The sequence below is a fragment of the Tamandua tetradactyla genome, chromosome 14 (genome assembly GCF_023851605.1).
Source record: "Tamandua tetradactyla isolate mTamTet1 chromosome 14, mTamTet1.pri, whole genome shotgun sequence".
In the NCBI taxonomy this organism is placed as follows: Eukaryota; Metazoa; Chordata; class Mammalia; order Pilosa; family Myrmecophagidae; genus Tamandua; species Tamandua tetradactyla.
Genome location: NC_135340.1, coordinates 67,040,881 through 67,062,977, shown reverse-complemented (window position 1 = coordinate 67,062,977; position 22,097 = coordinate 67,040,881). Strand labels below are relative to the sequence as shown.

The window sequence follows — 22,097 nt, the reverse complement described above, 5'->3', positions numbered from 1 at the left end:
GAATAGAGAAGTAGGTTGGATCCAGACTGGGAGGAATTCGAATGCCAGACTATGGCATTTGGAGTTCATCCTGAAGACATCATAAGCCACAGTTTTGAGTTGCATCAACTTCTGTTTCTTTATCTCTAAATTGAGTAAACACTGATGCTGAGTTGTTATTTGAATTAACACTGGTCAAGTGATTTGGAAACACATACTATGGGGTATGTATTAAAGATTTTTATAATATGTGCATGTACTTGACACCCATAAGTGTATCAGAACTTGGGATGATGATGATGATGATGTTGATGATGACGATATAAGGGTAGATGAAAAAAATCTTGTGTCAATAAATAAATGTAAAGCATCCATTATACTCTTTAGCATTAGTGAAGCTTGGAGTTGGATGTGCCCACAAACCAGGCTGGCAAATTCCCAAGAGATCTGGTTCTGATTTTCAGATGTGAAGGTATATTCAGCCTTTGCAGATTTTTTTTTCTTCACTGAGAATAGAGAAGACTTCTGTTATTTCACAAGCTCTGAGTACATGCTTCATAGCCTATTGAGGCAGGTTTCAGCCCAGTTTAAAATTAAAGTCTTTGCTAAACTCAACTCTTGGTCCATTGGTTGGCCGTCCAAGACTGAAGAAGGACATGAGTAGAAAGAAGTTGAGGCACACAACTGTAGATCCTATAAAAACTGCTTTGAGGATAAACTGTCCCCCAAGAGCTCATTACTTTTTTGCCTTTGACTAAAAGTGATCGTCAGAAAGGTAATACCTTCATAGTGCTTTGTTCTAAGTAGCACATACATTTTATAGGCATTTGTTCAGATACTTATTAAGTTCCTGCTATGGGCAAGACCCATAGAGGATTTGAGGTGGCTTTACAACAAAACACAAACAACAGAAGAATAAAACATGAGCACAATCAGCACGAAAGGAAAGAAAAAAGCATGGCAACCAAAAGCATGGACAGAATAGCTTGAATACTGGCTCTGGACTCCCTGGCTGTCAGGCCAAAAAGTAAAACATAATCAGCTCTTTGAGTTTGTTTGGGATGGTAATAAAAATTACCTGGGAGGGCATAAATCTTTTCCTAGTGCCTACTTTTCAATCCTGGTTCAGAATTTTAAAAAGAATGTCTTGTGTGGAGCTTTAGCTCACATTCCCCACAATAGCATTGTGTGTGTGTGTGTGTGTGTTTTAAAAACGCTTTTTATTGTTAAATATAACATATATACAAAGAAAAGAAAGAAAAAAATGATTTTCAAAGTCCACCTCAGCAAGTAGACACAGAACAGATTTTAAAGTTTGTTATGGGTTACCATTCCACAATTTCAGATTTTTCCTTCTAGCTGCTTCAAAACACTGGAAGCTAGAAGTAATATTTTTTTCCTATTTGTAAAAAATAACATATATACAAAAAAGCAATAGATTTCAAAACACATTGAAGAGTTTGGGATGGGTTACACTTTCACAATTTTAGGTTTTTACTTCTAGCTGCTCTAAGATACTGGAGACTAAAAGAAATACCAATATAATGATTCAGCAATCATACTCATTTGTTAAACCCTACCTTCTCTATATAACTCCACCATCACCTTTGATCTTTCTCTCACTCTTTAGGGGTATCTGGGCTATGGCCATTCTAACTTTTTCATATTGGAAGGGGCTGTTGATAATATAGGATAGGGGGATGGAACTAATTGAAGTTCTGGAGAAGCTGGCCCCTCTGCATTTCAGGACTTATCTGGTCCAGGGACCCATCTGAAGGTTGTAGGTTTCTAGAAGGTTACTCTGGTGCATGGAACCTTTGTAGAATCTTATATATTGCCCTAGGTGTTCTTTAGGATTAGCTGGAATGGTTCTGGTTGGGGTTTGGTAAGTTATGTAGGTAGCAATATCTAACTGCTCATTATGTTTGTTTTTTTTATTATTTTTTATTTTTTTAATTGACAAGCCAAAACAACATACAAACACGAACATTCTTAACATACAAACATTCCATATATGATGTACAATCAGTGGCTCACAATATCATCACATAGTAGTATACTTATCACCATGATCATTTTTTAGAACATTTGCATCACTCCAGAAAAAGAAATAAAAAGAAAGAACTCATACAGACCATACCCCTTACTCCTCTCTCATTGACCATTAGTATTTCTGTCTACCCAATATATTTTAACCTTTCTTCCCCCTATTTTTTTATACCTCTTACCGCTCCCTTTCATTGATCACTAGTATTTCAATCTACTCAAATTGTTTTAACATTTGGTTAATATTTTTAATCCTATTTTTTACTCATCTGTCCATACCATAGATAAAAGGAGCATCAGACACAAGGTTTTCAAATCACATAGTCACCACAATAGCATTTTTACAGCAAATTTCATTATGGCTTTTTTGTGTGGTAATTGTTGATAAAAAGCATGACCATTCTATTAGGACCTAGAATAAGGTAGTGCAAGTAAATACATTGCTTTCTGGCCTGAGGGCAGGAAAGCAAAGTGTTTTGGGAATCTGGGAAGAATCTGTAAGGCAATGTTTTGGATTTTGTTTAGTTTTCAACACACTAAAAATTAGGGGCATGGGCATGATCTTAAATGAAGGTTGAACTGATGGCTTGTGCAGGGAATGAACACTCGGCTTTGAATGGAGTGCCAGGGAGTTAAGTGAGCACCTGTAAGTACTGATTGGAAACATAGAATGGAAGTTTTAGGATGTCAGAGAGAAATGCATGCTTTAGTCCTGATCAGCGGCAGCTACAACAGATGATTTTCTTTTTCAGAAAGCTTTAAATTGCGTTCAGTGTCTTGAAGAATTATAGGACTAATCAAGTTATCTATTTCATCATAGATGAGTTTTTAGTTTGCAGAATACATCATCTAAGTTGTTATGTTTATGTGTACATAGAGTTTTTCATAATATTCCTTTATAATCCCTTTAATTTCTGCAGGTTCTGCAATTATATCTCCTCTTCTCTTCATGAAATTGGTAGTCTGTGTCATCCCTTGTTTTTTGCTTTTTGTTTTTTGACACTCTTACTAAAGGTTTATCAATTTTGTTGACCTTTTCAAAGAATGAGCTTTTCAGTTCATTAATTTTTCTCTGTTTTGTTTTCAATTTCATTCATTTCTGATCTTTATTATTTCCTTTCTTCTTACTTTGAGTTTATTTGAGGCTTCTTTTTCTAGTTTCTTAAGATAGTCACTTAGATTACCGACTTTGGACTCTTTCTTCTTTTCTAAGTAAGGATTAAACAAACTATAAATTTCCTGCTAAGCATGGCCTTTCATTGCATTTCACACAATTTGTTATGTTGTATTTACATTTTTGGTCAGTTCAAAATATTTTCTAATTTCCTTTGAGGTTTCTTCTTTGACCCATGGATTATTTAGAAAAGTATTCTTTTTAAATTTCCGAGTATATAAAGATATTATTTTCTTTCTGTTATTAATTTTCATTTTAATTCCATTAAATTAATTCTGTGTGATTTCATACTTTGTGCAATTTCAAGTCTTTTGAATTTGTTAAGGTTTCCTTTTTGACCCAGAATATGGCCTATCTGCATGAATGTTCCATGTGCACTTGGCAAGAATATATATACTGAAGATGACGGCTTAGCAATGTGCGCATTTTAGTTTGTCCTCCAGAACAACTACTGAATAACCAGAAACAGTACAGAACAGCTCCTGGAGCCACGTCAGTGACCAGACACACAGCATACCCCAGTCTGGACCAGCTGGACCGGCTGCAAGCATCCCGAAAACCGTGAGTTCCCCAAGCCAAGGCAGCTGGAGCCCGGCGCCCCTCCCCAACAGGCGGCTTCCCAGAGGGAAAGGAAAGAGACTCTAAACCTGGTCAAGGTGGAGTTTGCGCATTGGGCTCACGGAAAAAGAGGAAAGGGGAGGAAACAGAGGTTTTAGTGGCTGTGTTTCTACGGAGACTTGGCAGTCTCTGGGTTCAGCGGTGGGACTTCTCAGGCTGCAATTGCCCCAAGCATAGGCAGAAACGGGCTGCTCTCAGGGCTGTCTCCCACCTGTGCCTTCCCCAGGGGAGGAGTGAAGCCCAACTCAGGTGGAATCCCTCTCTCAAGGAATTCAGACCCCAGGGCTTGGCAATTTGAAGCCATTAAAACCAGCCTACAACCTCTCCTCTGTCTCCACCACACCCCCAGCAGGGAGAGTCTTCCAAAGTTAAAAGTGCCGCAACATCTTTTGCTGGTGTGACCCGCAGGCAGACACACCACGTACTGGGCAGAATAAGAAAAACAGAGCCCAGAGACTTCACAGGAAAGTCTTTTAACTTACTGGGTCTCACCCTCAGGGAAAACTGACACAGGTGACTGATAGGAGGCCAGTTTAGTCTGGGAAAACCTAGCTGGAGTCTATAATACCTATGTAGACCCTCCTAAGCGTGGGAAGGGAAAAGGCACTATACAAGCAGGGCAAGAAACAAGAAAACAAGAACTGAAAAATTATCCTCTGTTAAACAAAACCTAAGCTAGAGGTCCAGAAAAAGCTGAACTGAAGGTCAAACAACAGATAGACAACAAATTCATCTAGCAAGAAAACCCTAGGTAAGAGAAATGAAAGCAATCTCCAGAATAAACTAATTAAGGTAATTAAATGTCTAGATGCCAGCAAAAAATAACAAATCACACCAGGAAAATTGAAGATATGGTCCAGTCAAAGGAACAAACCAATAGTTCAAATGAGATACAGGAGCTGAAACAACTAATTCAGAATGTACGAACAGACATGGAAAACCTCGTCAAAAACCAAATCAATGAATTGAGGGAGGACATGAAGAAGGCAAGGAATGAACAAAAAGAAGAAATGGAAAGTCTGAAAAAACAAATCACGGAACTTATGGGGATGAAAGTTACAGTAAAAGAGATGAAAAAAACAATGGAAACCTACAATGGTAGATTTCAAGAGACAGGTTAGGATTAGTGAACTGGAGGATGGAACACCTGAAATCCAACAAGATATAGAAACTATAGGGAAAAAAATGGAAAAATATGAGCAGGGACTCAGGGAACTGAATGACAATATGAAGCGCACAAATATACGTGTTGTGGGTGTCCCAGAAGGAGAAGAGAAGGGAAAAGGAGGAGAAAAACTAATGGAAGAAATTATCACTGAAAATTTCCCAACTCTTATGAAAGACCTAAAATTACAGATCCAAGAAGTGCAGTGTACCCCAAAGAGAATAGATCCAAATAGACATACTCCAAGACAGTTAATAGTCAGAATGTCAGAGGTCAAAGAGAAAGAGAGGATCTTGAAAGCAGCAAGAGAAAAGCAATCCATCACATACAAGGGAAGCCCAATAAGACTGTGTAGATTCTCAGCAGAAACCATGGAGGCGAGAAGACAGTGGGATGATATATTTAAATTACTAAAAGAGAAAAACTGCCAACCAAGAATTCTATGCCCAGCAAAATTGTCCTTCAAAAATGAGGGAGAGGGCGGGGTCAGGGGCCTAGCAGAGCGGGCGGCTCTCCAACCACCACCGTGCCCACATCTGCCTTCACCAGCTCCTCCGCCACCGGCCTCAACAGCCTTGCCACCCTCACCTTTCCTCCTCCAGAACAGCTACTGGGGGAGTGGAGACAATACAGTGCAGCTCCCGGAGCCAGGACGGAGATCAAAGGGACGGCGTACCCCATCCTGGAATGGCTGACTGTCTGGGAGAACCAGCTCCGGTGAGATCACCGAGGAGCGTGGGCTTTCCCGGGCGGGACAGCAAGCGGCCGGAGTCCCTCCCTTCCTCCTTCCCAGGCCAGCTGGCAGAATTGGGCAGGCGGTCCCCTTGGGCCGCAGCGGCTGGCGCTCCCACCATGCGAGGCCCCCCGGACCAACTGAGAGAGTTGGGTCGGAAATCCCCAGAATGCGGAGAACGGTGACCGGGGGGTCCCTTCCAAACACGTGACTCCCCGGTCCGGTTGGGAATAGTGCACTCTCCCAGGCTGCGACAGCTGGTGCCCTCCTGCCACACTTGGCGCCCTGGGCCGACTAGGAAATTCGGTCGGGCAATCTCCCGTGCTGCGGCAGCCGGCGCCCTCCCCGCGTTCGGAACCCCGGGCCGGCTGGCACTCTTTGAAGACACTTCGGCTGCCGAACCTCCCCTACGGCGAGAGTTTTCCAGAGTTAAAGGACCCACAGCAACTTTCACTGGTGGAACCCGTAGACAAATTGTGCCACGAGCGCCACCTACTGGGCAGGATAAGAAAAACAGAACCCAGAGATTTCACAGAAAAATCTTTCAACCTGTGGGGTCCAACACCCAGGGAAATCTGACTAAATGCCCAGACGCCAGCAGAAGATAACGGATCACGCTCAGAAAATTGAAAACATGGCCCAGTCAAAGGAACAAACCAATAGTTCAAATGAGATACAGGAGCTGAAACAACTAATGCTGAATATACGAACAGAAATGGAAAACCTCTTCAAAAATGAAATCGATAAATTGAGGGAGGACATGAAGAAGACATGGGCTGATCAAAAAGAAGAAATAGAAAAACTGAAAACAAATCACAGAGCTTATGGAAGTGAAGGATAAAGTAGAAAAGATGGAAAAAACAATGGATACCTACAATGATAGATTTAAAGAGACAGAAGATAGAATTAGTGATTTGGAGGATGGAACATTTGAATTCCAAAAAGAAACAGAAACTATCTGGAAAAGAATGGAAAAATTTGAACAGGGTATCAGGGAACTAAAGGACAATGTGAACTGCACAAATATACGTGTTGTGGGTGTCCCAGAAGGAGAAGAGAAGGGAAAAGGAGGAGAAAAACTAATGGAAGAAATTATCACTGAAAATTTCCCAACTCCTATGAAAGACCTAAAATTACAGATCCAAGAAGTACAGCGCACCCCAAAGAGATTAGACCCAAATAGGCGTTCCCCAAGACACTTACTAGTTAGAATGTCAGAGGTCAAAGAGAAAGCAGCAGAGAGAAGCAATCCATCACATACAAGGGAAACCCAATAAGACTATGTGTAGATTTCTCAGCAGAAACCATGGAAGCTAGAAGACAGTGGGATGATATATTTAAGTTACTAAAAGAGAAAAACTGCCAACCAAGACTCCTATATCCAGCAAAATTGTCCTTCAAAAATGAGGGAGAAATTAAAACATTCTCAGACAAAAAGTCACTGAGAGAATTTGTGACCAAGAGACCAGCTCTGCAAGAAATACTAAAGGGAGCACTAGAGTCAGATACAAAAAGACAGAAGAGAGAGGCATGGAGAAGAGTGTAGAAAGAAAGAAAGTCAGATATGATATATATAATACAAAAGGCAAAATGGTAGAAGAAAATATTATCCAAACAGTAATAACTCTAAATGTTAATGGACTGAATTCCCCATCAAAAGACATAGACTGGCAGAATGGATTAAAAAACAGGATCCTTCTATATGCTGTCTACAGGAAACACATCTTAGACCCAAAGATAAACATAGGTTGAAAGTGAAAGGTTGGGAAAAGATATTTCATGCAAATAACAACCAGAAAATAGCAGGAGTGGCTATACTAATATCCAAAAAATTAGACTTTAAGTGTAAAACAGTTAAAACAGACAAAGAAGGACACTATATACTAATAAAAGGAACAATTAAACAAGAAGACATAACAATCATAAATATTTAGGCACCGAACCAGAATGCCCCAAAATACGTGAGGAGTACACTGCAAACACTGAAAATAGACACATATACCATAATAGTTGGAGACTTCAATTCACCACTCTCATCAATGGACAGAACATCTAGACAGAGGAGCAATAAAGAAATAGAGAATCTGAATATTACTATAAATGAGCTAGACCTAACAGACATTTATAGGACATTACACCCCACAACAGCAGGATACACCTTTTTTTCAAGTGCTCATGGATCATTCTCAAAGATAGACCATATGCTGGGTCAAAAAGCAAGTCTCAACAAATTTAAAAAGATTGAAATCATACACAACACTTTCTCAGATCATAAGGGAATGAAGTTGGAAATCAATAATAGGCGGAGTGCCAGAAAATTCACAAATACATGGAGGCTCAACAACACACTCTTAAACAACCAGTGGGTCAAGGAAGAAATTACAAGAGAAATCAGTAAATATCTCGAGGCAAATGAAAATGAAAACACAACATATCAAAACTTATGGGATGCAACAAAGGCAGTGCTAAGAGGGAAATTTATTGCTCTAAATGCCTATATCAAAAAAGAAGAAAGGGCAAAAATACAGGAATTAACTGTCCACTTGGAAGAACTAGAGAAAGAACAGCAAACTAACCCCAAAGCAAGCAAAAGGAAAGAAATGACAAAGATTAGAGCAGAAATAAATGAAATTGAGAACATGAAAACAATTGAGAAAATCAATAAAACCAGAAGTTGGTTCAATGAGAAAAACAATAAGATTGATGGGCCCTTAGCAAGATTGACAAAAAGAAGAGAGAGGATGCAAATAAATAAGATCAGAAATGGAAGAGGAGACATAACCACTGACCCCACAGAAATAAAGGAGGTAATAACGGGATACTATGAACAACTTTACGCTAATAAATACAACAATGTAGATGAAATGGACAGGTTCCTGGAAAGACATGAACAACCAACTTCGACTCAAGAAGAAATAGATGACCTCAACAAACCAATCACAAGTTAAGAGATTGAATTAGTCATTCAAAAGCTTCCCAAAAAGAAAAGTCCAGGACCAGATGGCTTCACATGTGAATTCTACCAAACATTCCAGAAAGAACTAGTACCAACCCTGCTCAAACTCTTCAAAAAATTGAAGTGGAGGGAAAGCTACTTAATTCATTCTATGAAGCCAACATCACCCTCATACCAAAGCCAGACAAAGATATTACAAAAAAAAAAAAACTACAGACCAATCTCTCTAATGAATATAGATGCAAAAATCCTCAACAAAATTCTAGCAAATCAAATCCAGCAACACATTAGAAGAATTATACATCATGACCAAGGAGGATTCATCCCAGGTATGCAAGGATGGTTCAACATAAGAAAATCAATTAATGTAATACACCATATCAACAAATCAAAGCAGAAAAATCACATGATCATCTCAATTGATGCAGAGAAGGCATTTGACAAAATTCAACATCCTTTCCTGTTGAAAACACTTCAAAGGATAGGAATACAAGGGAACTTACTTAAAATGATAGAGGGAATATATGAAAAACCCACAGCTAATATCATCCTCAATGGGGAAAAATTGAAAACTTTCCCCCTAAGATCAGTAACAAGACAAGGATGTCCACTATCACCACTGTTATTCGACATCATGTTGGAAGTTCTAGCCAGAGCAATTAGGCAAGAAAAAAAAATACAAGGCATCAAAATTGGAAAGGAAGAAGTAAAACTATCACTGTTTGCAGACGATATGATACTATACGTCGAAAACCCGGAAAAATCCGCAACAAAACTACTAGAGCTAATAAATGAGTACAGCAAAGTGGCAGGTTACAAGATCAACATTCAAAAATCTGTAGGGTTACTATACACTAGTAATGAACAATCTGAGGGGGAAATCAAGAAACGAATTCCGTTTACAATTGTAACTAAAAGAATAAAATACTTAGGAATGAATTTAACTAAAGAGACAAAAGATCTATACAAAGAAAACTACAAGAAACTGTTAAAAGAAATCACAGAAGACCTAAATAGATGGAAGGGCATACCGTGTTCATAGATTGGAAGACTAAATATAGTTAAGATGTCAATCCTACCTAAATTGATTTACAGATTCAACGCAATACCAATCAAAATCCCAACAACTTACTTTTCAGAAATAGAAAAACCAATAAGCAAATTTATCTGGAAGGGCAGTGTGCCCTGAATTGCTAAAAGTATCTTGAGGAAAAAAAAACGAAGCTGGAGGTCTCATGCTGCCTGACTTTAAGGCATATTATGAAGCCACAGTGGTCAGAACAGCATGGTACTGGCATAAAGATCGATATATTGACCAATGGAATCGAATAGAGTGTTCAGATATAGACCCTCTCATCTATGGACATTTGATCTTTGATAAGGCAGTCAAGCCAACTCACCTGGGACATAACAGTCTCTTCAATAAATGGTGCCTATAGAACTGGATATCCGTATGCAAAAGAATGAAAGAGGACCTGTATCTCACACCCTATACAAAAGTTAACTCAAAATGGATCAGTGATCTAAACATCAGGTCTAAGACCATAAAACAGTTAGAGTAAAATGTAGGGAAATATCTTATAAATCTTATAATTGGAGGTGGTTTTATAGACCTTACACCTAAAGCAAGAGCACTGAAGAAAGAAAGAAAGAAATGGGAACTCCTCAGAATTAAACTTTTTTGCATCAAAGAACTTCATCAAGAAAGTAGAAAGACAGCCTACACAATGGAAGAGAATATTTGGAAATAACGCATCAGATAAAGGTCTAGTATCCAGAATTTATAAAGAGATTGTTCAACTCAACAACAAAAAGACAGCCAATCCAATTACAAAATGGGAAAAAGACTTGAACAGACAACTCTCAGAAGAGGAAATACAAATGGCCAAAAGGCACATGAAGAGATGTTCGATGTCCCTGGCCATTAGAGAAATGGAAATCAAAACCACAATGAGATATCATCTCACACCCACCAGAATGGCCATTATCAACAAAACAGAAAATGACAAGTGCTGGAGAGGATGTGGAGAAAGAGGCACAGTGATCCACTGTTGGTGGGAATGTCAAATGGTGCAACCACTGTGGAAGGCAGTTTGGCGGTTCCTCAAAAAGCTGAATATAGAATTGCCATACGACCCAGCAATACCATTGCTAGGCATCTACTCAGAGGACATAAGGACAAAGACACAAACAGACATTTGCACACCAATGTTTATAGCAGCATTATTTACAATTGCAAGGAGATGGAAACAGCCAAAATGTCCATCAACAGACCAGTGGCTAACAAACTGTGGTATATACATATGATGGAATATTATGCAGCTTTAAGACAGAATAAACTTATGAAGTATGTAACAACATGGGTGGACCTTGAGAACATTATGCGGAGTGAGACTAGCCAAAAACTAAAGGACAAATACTGTATGGTCTCATTGATATGAACTGACATTAGTGAATAAACTTGGAATATTTTGTTCATAACAGAGGCCATCATGAGATAGAAATAGGGTAAGATATTGGGTAATTGGAACTGAAGGGATACAGACTGTGCAACAGGACTGGATACAAAAACTCAGAAATGGACAGCACAATACTAGCTAACGGTAATATAATTATGTTAAAACACTGAATGAAGCTGCATGTGAGAATGATAGAGGTAGGAGGGCTGGGGACATAAATGAAATCAGGAAGAGATAGATATTAAAGATTGAGATGGTATAATCTAGGAATGCCTAGAGTGTATAATAGTAGTGAAATGTACAAGGTACAATTTTAAAAATGCTTTTGCATGAGGAAGAACAAAGGAATGTCATTATTGCAGGGTACTGGAAATAGATGGTAATTAATATTTTTAAATGTCACCTGTGTTAGACTAAAGCAAAAAATGTTTATTAGTTACAAAGTTTATATTTTGACTAGTGCATTTCCTAATATAACTTATGTAGATAATTTGATTGAACGCCGTAAGTACTTGAAATTCGCAGGTAGGACATGAGATTTTGCTGGTTTGTCCAGAGGGATGCCCCGATGAATCCCAGAGTGATTCGATCAGTGAATGGAAAAGTATTGGCAAAGCCCCCTTTGGGGAGTGGTGAGAATGGGGAGAAAGTCAACTTCCCCAAGTTGAATTCTTGATATTCTCACAAGCAGTGTGGACAACCAAAGCTATAGGCAGAGCCCCCAGTCTTGGGGTTTGTTCTTATGAAACTTAACCCCGCAAAGAATAGGTCAAGTCTACTTAAAATTTAGGCCTAAGAGTCACCCCCATGAGAGCCTCTTTTGTGGCTCAGATGTGGCCCCTCTCTCCAGCCAACACAATAAGCAGTCTCACCACCCTACCCCTCTCTACTTGGGACATGACTCCCAGGGGTGTGGACCTTCCTGGCAACGTCGGACAGAGATCTTGGAATGAACGGAGACTTAACATCAAGGGATTGCGCAGAACCCTAGATTGAGCTGAGATTTAGCATCAAGGGATTGAGAAAACCTTCTCGACCAAAAGGGGGAAGAGGGAACTGAGACAAAGTGTCAATAGCTGAAAGATTCCAAACAGAGTCAAGAGGTTATCCTGGAGGTTATTCTTATGCATCAAGTAGATATCCTGTTGTTATTCAAGATGTAATAGAGAGGCTGGAGGGAACTGCCTGAAAATGTAGAGCTGTGTTCCAGTAGCCATGTTTCTTGAGGATGATTGAATGATACAGCTGTCACAATGTGACTGTGTGATTGTGAAAACCTTGTGTCTGATGCTCCTTTTATCTACCTTATCAACAAAGGAGTAGAACATATGGAATAAAAATAAATAATAGGGGGAACAAATGCTAAAATAAATTTAGTTTAAATGCGAGTGATCAATGAAAGCAAAGGGTAAGGGGTATACTAGGTATAATCTTTTTTTTTCTTTCCTGTGTTCATTTTCTTTCTTTTTCTGCTATCTTTTTTTTAAATTTTTTTTATTAATTAAAAAAAAGAAAAGAAATTAACACAACATTTAGAAGTCATTCCATTCTGCATATGCACTCAGTAGTTCTTAATATCATCACATAGATGTATGATCATCCTTTCTTAGTACATTTGCATCGATTTAGGAAAAGAACTAGCAAAACAGCAGAAAAAGATATAGAATGTTAATATAGAGAAGAAAATTACAATAATAATAATAATAATAATAAAATATATATATATAAAAAGGAAAAAGAAAAAAAAACAAAAACAAAAGATACAAACAAACAAAGAACAACAACAAAAAAACTATAGTTCAGATGCAGCTTCATTCAGTGTTTTAACATAGTTACATTACAATTAGGTATTATTGTGGTGTCCATTTTTGAGTTTTTGTATCTAGACCTGTTGCAAGTCTGTATCCCTTCAGCTCCAATTACCCATTATCTTACCCTGTTTCTAACTCCTGCTGGTCTCTGTTACCAATGATATATTCCAAGTTGATTCTCAAATGTCAGTTCACATCAGTGGGGCCATACAGTATTTGTCCTTTAGTTTTTGGCTAGACTCACTCAGCATAATGTCTCTAGGTCCATCCATGTTATTACATGCTTCATAAGTTTATTCTGTCTTAAAGCTGCATAATATTCCATCGTAGGTATATACCACAGTTTGTTTAGCCACTGGTCTGTTGATGGACATTTTGGCTGTTTCCATCTCTTTGCAATTGTAAATAATGCTGCTATAAACATTGGTGTGCAAATGTCCGTTTGTGTCTTTGCCCTTAAGTCCTTTGAGTAGATACCTAGCAGTGGTATTGCTGGGTCGTAATCTATTCTGCCAGTCTGTGTCTTTTGATTGGGGAATTCAGTCCATTAACTTTTAGTGTTATTACTGTTTGGATAATATTTTCCTCTACCATTTTGCCTTTTGTATTATATATATCATATCTGATTTTCCTTCTTTGTACACTTTTCTCCATACCTCTCTCTTCTGTCTTTTCGTATCTGACTCTAGTGCTCCCTTTAGTATTTCTTGCAGAGCTGGTCTCTTAGTCACAAATTCTCTCAGTGACTTTTTGTCTGTAAATGTTTTAATTTCTCCTTCATTTTTGAAGGACAATTTTGCTGGATATAGAAGTCTTGGTTGGCAGTTTTTCTCTTTTAGTAATTTAAATATATCATCCCACTGTCTTCTAGCTTCCATGGTTTCTGCTGAGAAATCTACACATAACCTTATTGGGTTTCCCTTGTATGTGATGGATTGCTTTTCTCTTGCTGCTTTCAAGATCCTCTCTTTCTCTTTGACCTCTGACATTCTAACTAGTAAGTGTCTTGGAGAACGCCTATTTGGGTCTATTCTCTTTGGGGTGTGCTGCACTTCTTGGATCTGTAATTTTAGGTCTTTCATAAGAGTTGGGAAATTTTCAGTGATAATTTCTTCCATTAGTTTTTCTCCTCCTTTTCCCTTCTCTTCTCCTTCTGGGACACCCACAACACGTATATTTGTGCGCTTCATATTGTCATTCAGTTCCTTGATCCCCTGCTCAAGTTTTTCCATTCTTTTCCCTATAGTTTCTGTTTCTTTTTGGAATTCAGATGTTCCATCCTCCAGTTCACTAATTGTAGCTTCTGTCTCTTTAGATCTACCATTGTAGGTATCCATTGTTTTTTCCATCTTTTCTGCTTTGTCCTTCACTCCCATAAGTTCTGTGATTTGTTTTTTCAGATTTTCTATTTCTTCTTTTTGTTCAGCCCATGTCTTCTTCATGTCCTCCCTCAATTTATTGATTTGGTTTTTGAAGAGGTTTTCCATTTCTGTTCGTATATTCAGCATTAGTTGTCTCAGCTCCTGTATCTCATTTGAACTATTGGTTTGTTCCTTTGACTGGGCCATATCTTCAATTTTCCGAGCGTGATCCGTTATTTTCTGCTGGTATCTGGGCATTTAATCAGATTTCCCTGGATGTGGGACACAGCTGGTTGAAAGATTTTTCTGTGAAATCTCTGGGCTCTGTTTTTCTTATCCTGCCCAGTAGGTGGCGCTCGTGGCGCTCATCTGTCTGTGGGTCCCACCAGTAAAAGCTGCTGTGGCTCCTTTAACTTTGGAAAACTTTCGCTGTGGGGGCGGGTCGCCAGCCGAAGCGGCTTGGGGGAGGTGCCAATCCGAATCTCGCAGTCAGCCCGGGAAACTGTGCGTGGAGGGGGGGCGCCGGCCACCGCAGCTTGGGGGAGTGCTGGTCCATATTGCCCAGCCGGCCCGAGACTCCAAGCGTGGCGGGAGGGCCCCGCTATCCAACGTTCCTAGTCGGACCGGAAAGCCACGTGTGTGGAAGGGACCCCGGTCGCCAGCCGCCCCGGCCCGGGGAAACGCGCGCCCCTCAGTGATCTCACCACAGAAGATTCTCCCTGCCCGTTCAGCCGTTCCAGAATGGGGTACGCTGTCTTTTTGGTCTCTGTCGTGGCTCTGGGAGCTGTTTTGTATCGTTTCTGTTTCTTTAGTTGCTGTTCTGGAGGAGGAACTAAGACCCGCGCGTCTTACTAAGCCTCCATCTTCTCCCTCTATTATCTTTTTATTTCTTTTTCTGAATTAATGCAAATGTTCTAAGAAATGATGACTATGCAACTAAGTGATGATATTGTGAATTACTGATTATGTTGTTTTATTTTGTTTCTTTATTCTTTTAATTAATAAATAAATTTTTTTTAAGTTCATATAAAAAAAAAAGAATATATATACCCTGCTGATGAGGGGAGTGTTCTCTAAATGTTAGATCCAGTTTTTTGATGGTAGTGTTCAGTTCTCCTGTATCATTGCTGATTTTCTCTCTAGTAGCTCTATTAATTACTGAGAGGAGTATCGAAGCCTCTAGCTTTTTTGTAGCTTTGTTTCTTTCAGTCTGTCAGTTTTTGCTTCATGCATTTTGCAGCTTTGTGGTTAGGGGCATTCCATTATGTCTTCTAGTGAGTTGAACCTCTTATCATGTAGTGCCCCTCTTTACTCCTGGTAATTTTCTTTGCTCTGAAGTCTATATTGTCTGACATTAGTATAGCCATTCTAGCTTTGTTTTGATTAGTGTTCTCATAGTATATATTTTCCCATTCTTTTACTTTTCAGTCTACCTGTATTATATATATGTATATATAATTGAGATATCTTCACACAAGCAGTCCATACAAAGTATACAATCAGTGGCTCAAAATATCATCACATAGTTGTATACTCATCATCATGATCATTTTAGAACATTTGTGTCACTCCAGAAAAGAATTAAAAAGAAAAAACTCATATATCCCATACCCCTTATCCCTCTCTCTCATTGACCACTAATATTTTAATCTACCCAATTTTTGTTTTTACCCCTTATCCCACTCCTCTATTATTTATTTATTTTTATTCTGATTTTTTTACTCATATGTCCATACACTGTATAAAAGGAGTATTGGGCCAAGGTGATCACAATTACATAGTCACATTGTAAAAACTATATAGTTACACAATTGTCTTCAAGAATCAAGGCTATAGGAATACAGTTCAACAGTTTAGGTATTCTCTCTAGCCCCTCTAATATACCATAAACTATGCATGTTATATCTGAAATGAGTTTCTTGTAAGCAGCAACGAAGTAATCTCTGTTTTTTTATTGTGATGTTTAGACTATTTTCATTTAATGTAATTATTTATATGCTTAGATTTAGGTCTGTATTATTATTTTCTTCTTGTTCTATCTATTATTTGTTTCTCTCTTTACCTGTTTTTGCCATCTGCTGGGTTATTTTGGTATATTTAGTACACCGTTTTAATTACTCTATTGTGTTCTTCACTATATCTCCTTCTATCTTTTTAAGTGTTTGCTCTAGGGACTACAGTATTGTATTTAACTTTTAAAATCAATATTTTGAATATTTTCAATATTTAGAATCAATATTTCATCACCTCAAGGGGAATGTAGAAACCTTACCATCATATAGGCCCTTTTCGACCCTCTCTAATTTGTGTGATAGTTGTTTTATGTATTACATCTATATACATCACAAGCTCTATCAACAGTTACTTTTTTCTTTTTGTATTCTATATGGTAGGGTCACATTTCATTCTTTTTCCACGTGAGTACCCCATTAGTGCAGCACCAGTTGTTGATTTTGTTTGTTTGTTTTCTTGGTTTGTTGGTGTGTTTGGGAAGTGGATGGGCCAGGAATTGAATACAGGTTTCTTGCATGGCAGGTGTGAATTCTACCACTGAACTACCCTCGCACCCTCCTCATTTTGTTTTAAACCATCAAACATTTTAAAGACCTCTATAGGAGTTCAATAGAAGAATATTCTATTCTATTCTATTCTATATTATATAATATATATTATATTATATTATATTTATCTATTTATTCTATTAGATATTTACCATTTCTGTTGCTCCCCCTTTATTCCTGATTGCTTCAGTTTGCTAATGCTCCTGGAATGCAATGTGCCAGAAATGGATTGGCTTTTATAAAGGGGATTTATTAATTTACAAGTTTATAGTTCTAAGGCCACAAAGAAAGATACATTGACTCTGAAGAAAGACTGATGTCTGTCACATGGAAAGTGATGTGGCTGGCATCTCCTGGTCCTTTGGCTCCCAGGTTGTGTTGCTATCACCTTCTGATTCTAGTGACTTTCTATGTTGGCTCTCCAAAGGTCTATGTCTGAGCTTTTTCCCAAATGTTTCCCTGTGTTGGTTCTTTTAAGGACTCTAGTAAATGAATAAGACACACCTTAGATGGGTAGGTGGGGGCATACCTCCATGGAGATAATATAATGAAAAGGTCCCACCCACAATTGGATGTATCACATCTCCCATGGAAACAACTTAATCAAAGATTCCACTCAAAACAATAGGTCTGCCGCCACAAGATTAGATTAGAGGTAAAAGAAAATAGCTTTTCTGGGGTATAACAGTTTCAAACCAGTACACTAATATTCCAAGTTTTCTTCTAGTATCAATTCCCCCTGTCAGAAGAACTTTTAGTAATCTTTTTAGAGTAGGTCCACTGGCAATGAATTCTCTCAGTTTTCCTCTATCTAGGGATGTCTTCATTTCAGCTTTTTTCCTGAAGGGTATTTTTGCAGGATATAGAATTTTGGGTTAACAGTTATTTTCATTCATTGCTTTTACAAAGTTGTTTCACTTTTTTCCTAGCTTCCATGGCTTCTAATGAGAAATCCCCACAGTCATTTAAATCATTGTTCCCCTATAAGTAATACACAGTTTTTCTCTAATTACTTCTGAGATTTTTTTCATTGCGTTTAGTTTGCACAGTTTGATTATGATATGTCTGGATATTGATTTCTCTGGGTTCAGCCTGTTTCCTGAGCTTCATGAATATGTAGGTATACGTCTTTCACCAAATTTGGGGAGTGTTCAGATATATTTCTTCAAATATTTTTGTCTGCATCAATTTCTCCTCTCCTTCTGTGATTCCAGTGACATGTGTATTAGACCTTTCATTATTATTCCACAGGTCCCTAAATTTCTGTTCTTTTTTTTCAATTTTTTTTCTCTCTGTTGTTCAGATTGGATAATTTCTATTGCTCTATCTTCAAGTTCACTTTTTCTATTATCTCTATCCTGCTACTAAATCCATCCATGGAGTGATTTTATTTCAGTTATTGTCTTTTCAGTTCCAAAATCTCCACTTGGTTTTTCACATCTTTGTATTTATTTTCTTAGAATTTCTATCTTTCTATTCATTTCAAGAGAATTTGCCCTTATTTTTGGAGCATTTTTATAACTATTCTAAAGTCTTAGATAATTCCAACATCTTTGACATCTTGGTGTTGGTATGTTATCTTTTTTAATGTGAGTTGAGATTTTCCTATTTCTTTATAAATCAAGTATTGGATTTTATTCTGGATATTTAAAATATTATGGCCAAAGACTCTGGGTCTGAAAATCCTATGGAAAATGTTGATGTTTTTGTTTTATTGGAAATGAAAGCCTTGGGTTCAGGCTGCAAGATTGGACCAGCCTCCTGTGGATTGTAGTTTCCATAGTATTCTTGTTTGCTAGCTGCCAGCATATAATACACCAGAAATGAAATGGCTTGTAAAAAGGGAAATTTAAAAAGTTGGTAGTTTACAGTACTAAGTCCGAGAAAATGCCCCAATTAAAGCAAGTCTGTAAAAATGTCCAAATTAAGGCATCCAGGGTTCTGATTAGGAAAAGATGGTGTTGCTGCCAGTATTCAGAAGATTGAGAAAATTTCATAGTGGTTTGAAAGCCTGAAGCAGCTTAACTTTTACACATGTTCATTATTGTTTGTTTATGAAGGCTCATCTCAGCCAACCATAACAAAATTGAATGACAAAACTTTGGCAGAAAAGATTTTGTCCAAAGGACAACAGTTAGATACAGAAATACTGGAGTACAATAATAGCTTTCATGTGTCAAGTTCCATGACAAATGGAAAAAATAGAGGCTTCTGTAGGTAAAAGATTTTCTAAAATGTGTGCTTGTCACAGAAAAATGTATTCTAAAAGTCATCACAGTCAGACTTCTTTGAAAGTTGAAAGTATGGGGCGAGGCTATGGGTGGAAGAGCATGTCAGAGGAACTTTAAAAGGAAACATATTTTCCAAACTGGAAAAAACTTTCTACCATCTTCCCACTGGTTGCCAAGAAGTTGCAGAAGTAGAAGTGTGATTGATAGATTTTGCGCATGTGTTCCCTAGCAACACAGAAGATGATGGATATGTGTGGGCTAAAGCATTTAATTACTGTGCTGTGAAGTATCTTAGATAATTGAATACTTTACTGCAATCTTTTTTAAGGTGTGGACCAATTATAATGAAGAACAACAGTCCCTATCTCTGCACTTGCAATGCTATGTGCAAAATTTGTACTGTGTGTCTGTATTTTATTTGTCTTTATACTTTTGATAGAAGGGATAACTTTTTAATCATCTTACTCAGGAAAACTAACTATTTGTTCATTATAAAACCATGAAGAGTAAAGAAACTTAGGAATATTAAGCAATAAGCAGGGAATGTGGTGGTACGTGTCTTAAACATCTATTTGACTCAAGCAAGATACTAACCATTATTCAGTCATTAAGAATTTAGTTACCTTTGTGTACCAATTTATCAAGAAATCTCAGTCCACCCAAATTTGACAATGAACCATATATAAACTATTTAGTTATTATAACTCCCACAGAAATCTAGAAAACATAGGTTGATGTCTATAGTATTGCTATATATGAAGTTATTAAAATTGGAGAAAGTTCCACTTCAGAAATAAGTACTGTTTAAGTTCTATATTAAAAGTTAAGACCAGCATATCAGAAGGTGCTTCTTAGTGAAATGATTGCTGCATTTCAAAACCAGGCTTTCCCTTTAATTTCCATGCATATATTTTTGAAAAAAGTACATACTTCATGAAAAAGATATTGGAATGAATAACAACAAAAATCTTGAAATTAATGGCACTAATTATTCTTGCCCAGATTAGGAAAAGAGAGGTTAATTGCAGAAAACAAAGTATTTTTCTTCTGAAATCTTTCATTTATGGGAAAAGTGAAATATATGTTCAATACATTATAACAAGTTTTGTAAACAATATAATACTTTTTTCTCTAATTGCAGTTTCAAAAAGATAAATGATTGAAGCTTTGTCTTATTTTTCCTTTAAATAAATTTTGAGGTTTTTAAATTATGCCCTCATTTAGTTAAGTAATAATATAAACATTTGTTGCTAAATAGTGTTCTCGGAATTCTAATAAGCAAAGTAATAACAGCATCCAATCGTGTGAGTGTTGAAATACTATCTCTTTGTTAGCTAGACAAATAGTGTTGGGTGCATAGCCAAATCCTTGCTTTCATTTCACTCTTATTTAAAACAGTTTTATGTCATATTCAGCACAGAAATTTATTATAATTTAATTCCATGTGTGCTGGGTGTCAAAGCCACTTCTCCTGGAAAAAATTAGATTTTCAGGTATTGTCTGTTTCATATCCACCACCTTTTAAAAAAATTATTTGTCATTAAAAACATTTACAACTTTGAAATTAAATTTGCAAATATATTTGATGTTTATGTTTTCACTGCTTACATTTTGAGTCACTTATAACCCTTATAAGTGGTTGAATGCTTTTGCCATATTTCTGGAAATGTTTTGTAATTGTGAAGTTTGATTTTTTTTCCCTCCTCTTTTCCCTACTGTAATGAAAAATTAGAGTTTTAATTCTAAAAAAAAAAAGAAGAAACCGTTGCTCCCACAAGATTAATTAGGATTAAAACATGGCTTTTCTAGGGTACATAAATCCTTTCCAACCAGCACACCATGTCAGTTCACTTTTCAAAGCTTGTAGTGTTTTTGGTTCTGTATCCTGTGTTCTGTGCACTATAGTTAAGTTCTCAAAATCTCTGTATGCTGTTTAGGGTCAGGCCTGTGCATGCAAAGCTCAGAGATAAGCTAGGAACTCACAAACAACCCTAAGGGGTCACTTTCCCAAGGTCCTTTCTTTCTGTGATATCCCCAGTGTTTCCCAGTTCCCTGAAGACCTGCTCTATGGTTCTCCAGCCAGAAACTTTATTTTCCTCATTCTGCAAACATCCCCATCTGGTGGGGGAAAGAGAGAAATAAAGCAACAGGGATTTACCTCACTGTCTTGACACCGCGGCTCCTTCAGTTGGAGAGGAAGCATCCCTCCCGTCAGAGCAGTAGGGTCCTGCTTGCCCCTGTGGCCACTACAGGATTGTTTGGGACCTCGAGGGTGTGAGAATGAAGAAAAAAGAAAGGGAGAAAAAGGAAACACAAGAAAATGAGGGACTGTCATACTTTCTCTGAGCATGTGAAGTCCGCTTCAATATTTTAACGTATTAACTCTGGAATTTAGTCCCCGAGATGTCTGTTTACGTTTGTATCCAGCTAGTGATATGACAGAGGTTTTCTTGAGTGCCAGGAAATCTAACAAAGGCAAAAAACACCTTTCTCAGTCTACAAATTGACTATGTATTGACTGGCGATCCCCTTCAGAGTATAACCCTCCTATCAAGAAGATCAACCCAAGGCAAAAGTACAGGGTCCTCTCCATCTTTCCTGGGTCCATGTTTTATCCTGGCTTGCACATGTGGCCTTAGGATTTCCCACATTTATAGGAATCTGAATGAAATAGACTCCCCACCACCCCCACCAGTTGCTCTATTGTGTATCTTAAAAATCAGTAATCCTTTGTTCCAGGCCACTTTGATTTAATGTTTGTTACACTACTTTAGTTGTCTGCAAGTGGCTTCTGCCTGCAGGGCAAGTTTTGTAAGGCAAGCCAGAGATGAGTGTCTTGGTTCAATCTTTCAGGCTAGCGCTCTATAGATTGGAGGCAACATACATGCACCCCAGTATGTACATAGGTGTTACTCTAGCTCCCTCTGGAACAGACCCACAATGAGAGCACATGCCGTGCCAGAGAGGGTGGGTGGAGGGACCAGCAAGATCCCTATGCCTACT

The 22,097-nt window shown here is 37.8% G+C and overlaps 1 protein-coding gene and 1 pseudogene across 1 annotated transcript in view; both read left to right on the top strand.

Annotated features, from left to right (window-relative positions):
- The window catches only part of MYO5C (myosin VC), a 123,764-nt gene that overhangs the window by 94,878 nt on the left and 6,789 nt on the right, over window positions 1–22,097 (top strand). The window lies entirely within an intron of this gene.
- Window positions 199–19,397, top strand: LOC143656518 (inositol polyphosphate multikinase pseudogene; annotated as a pseudogene).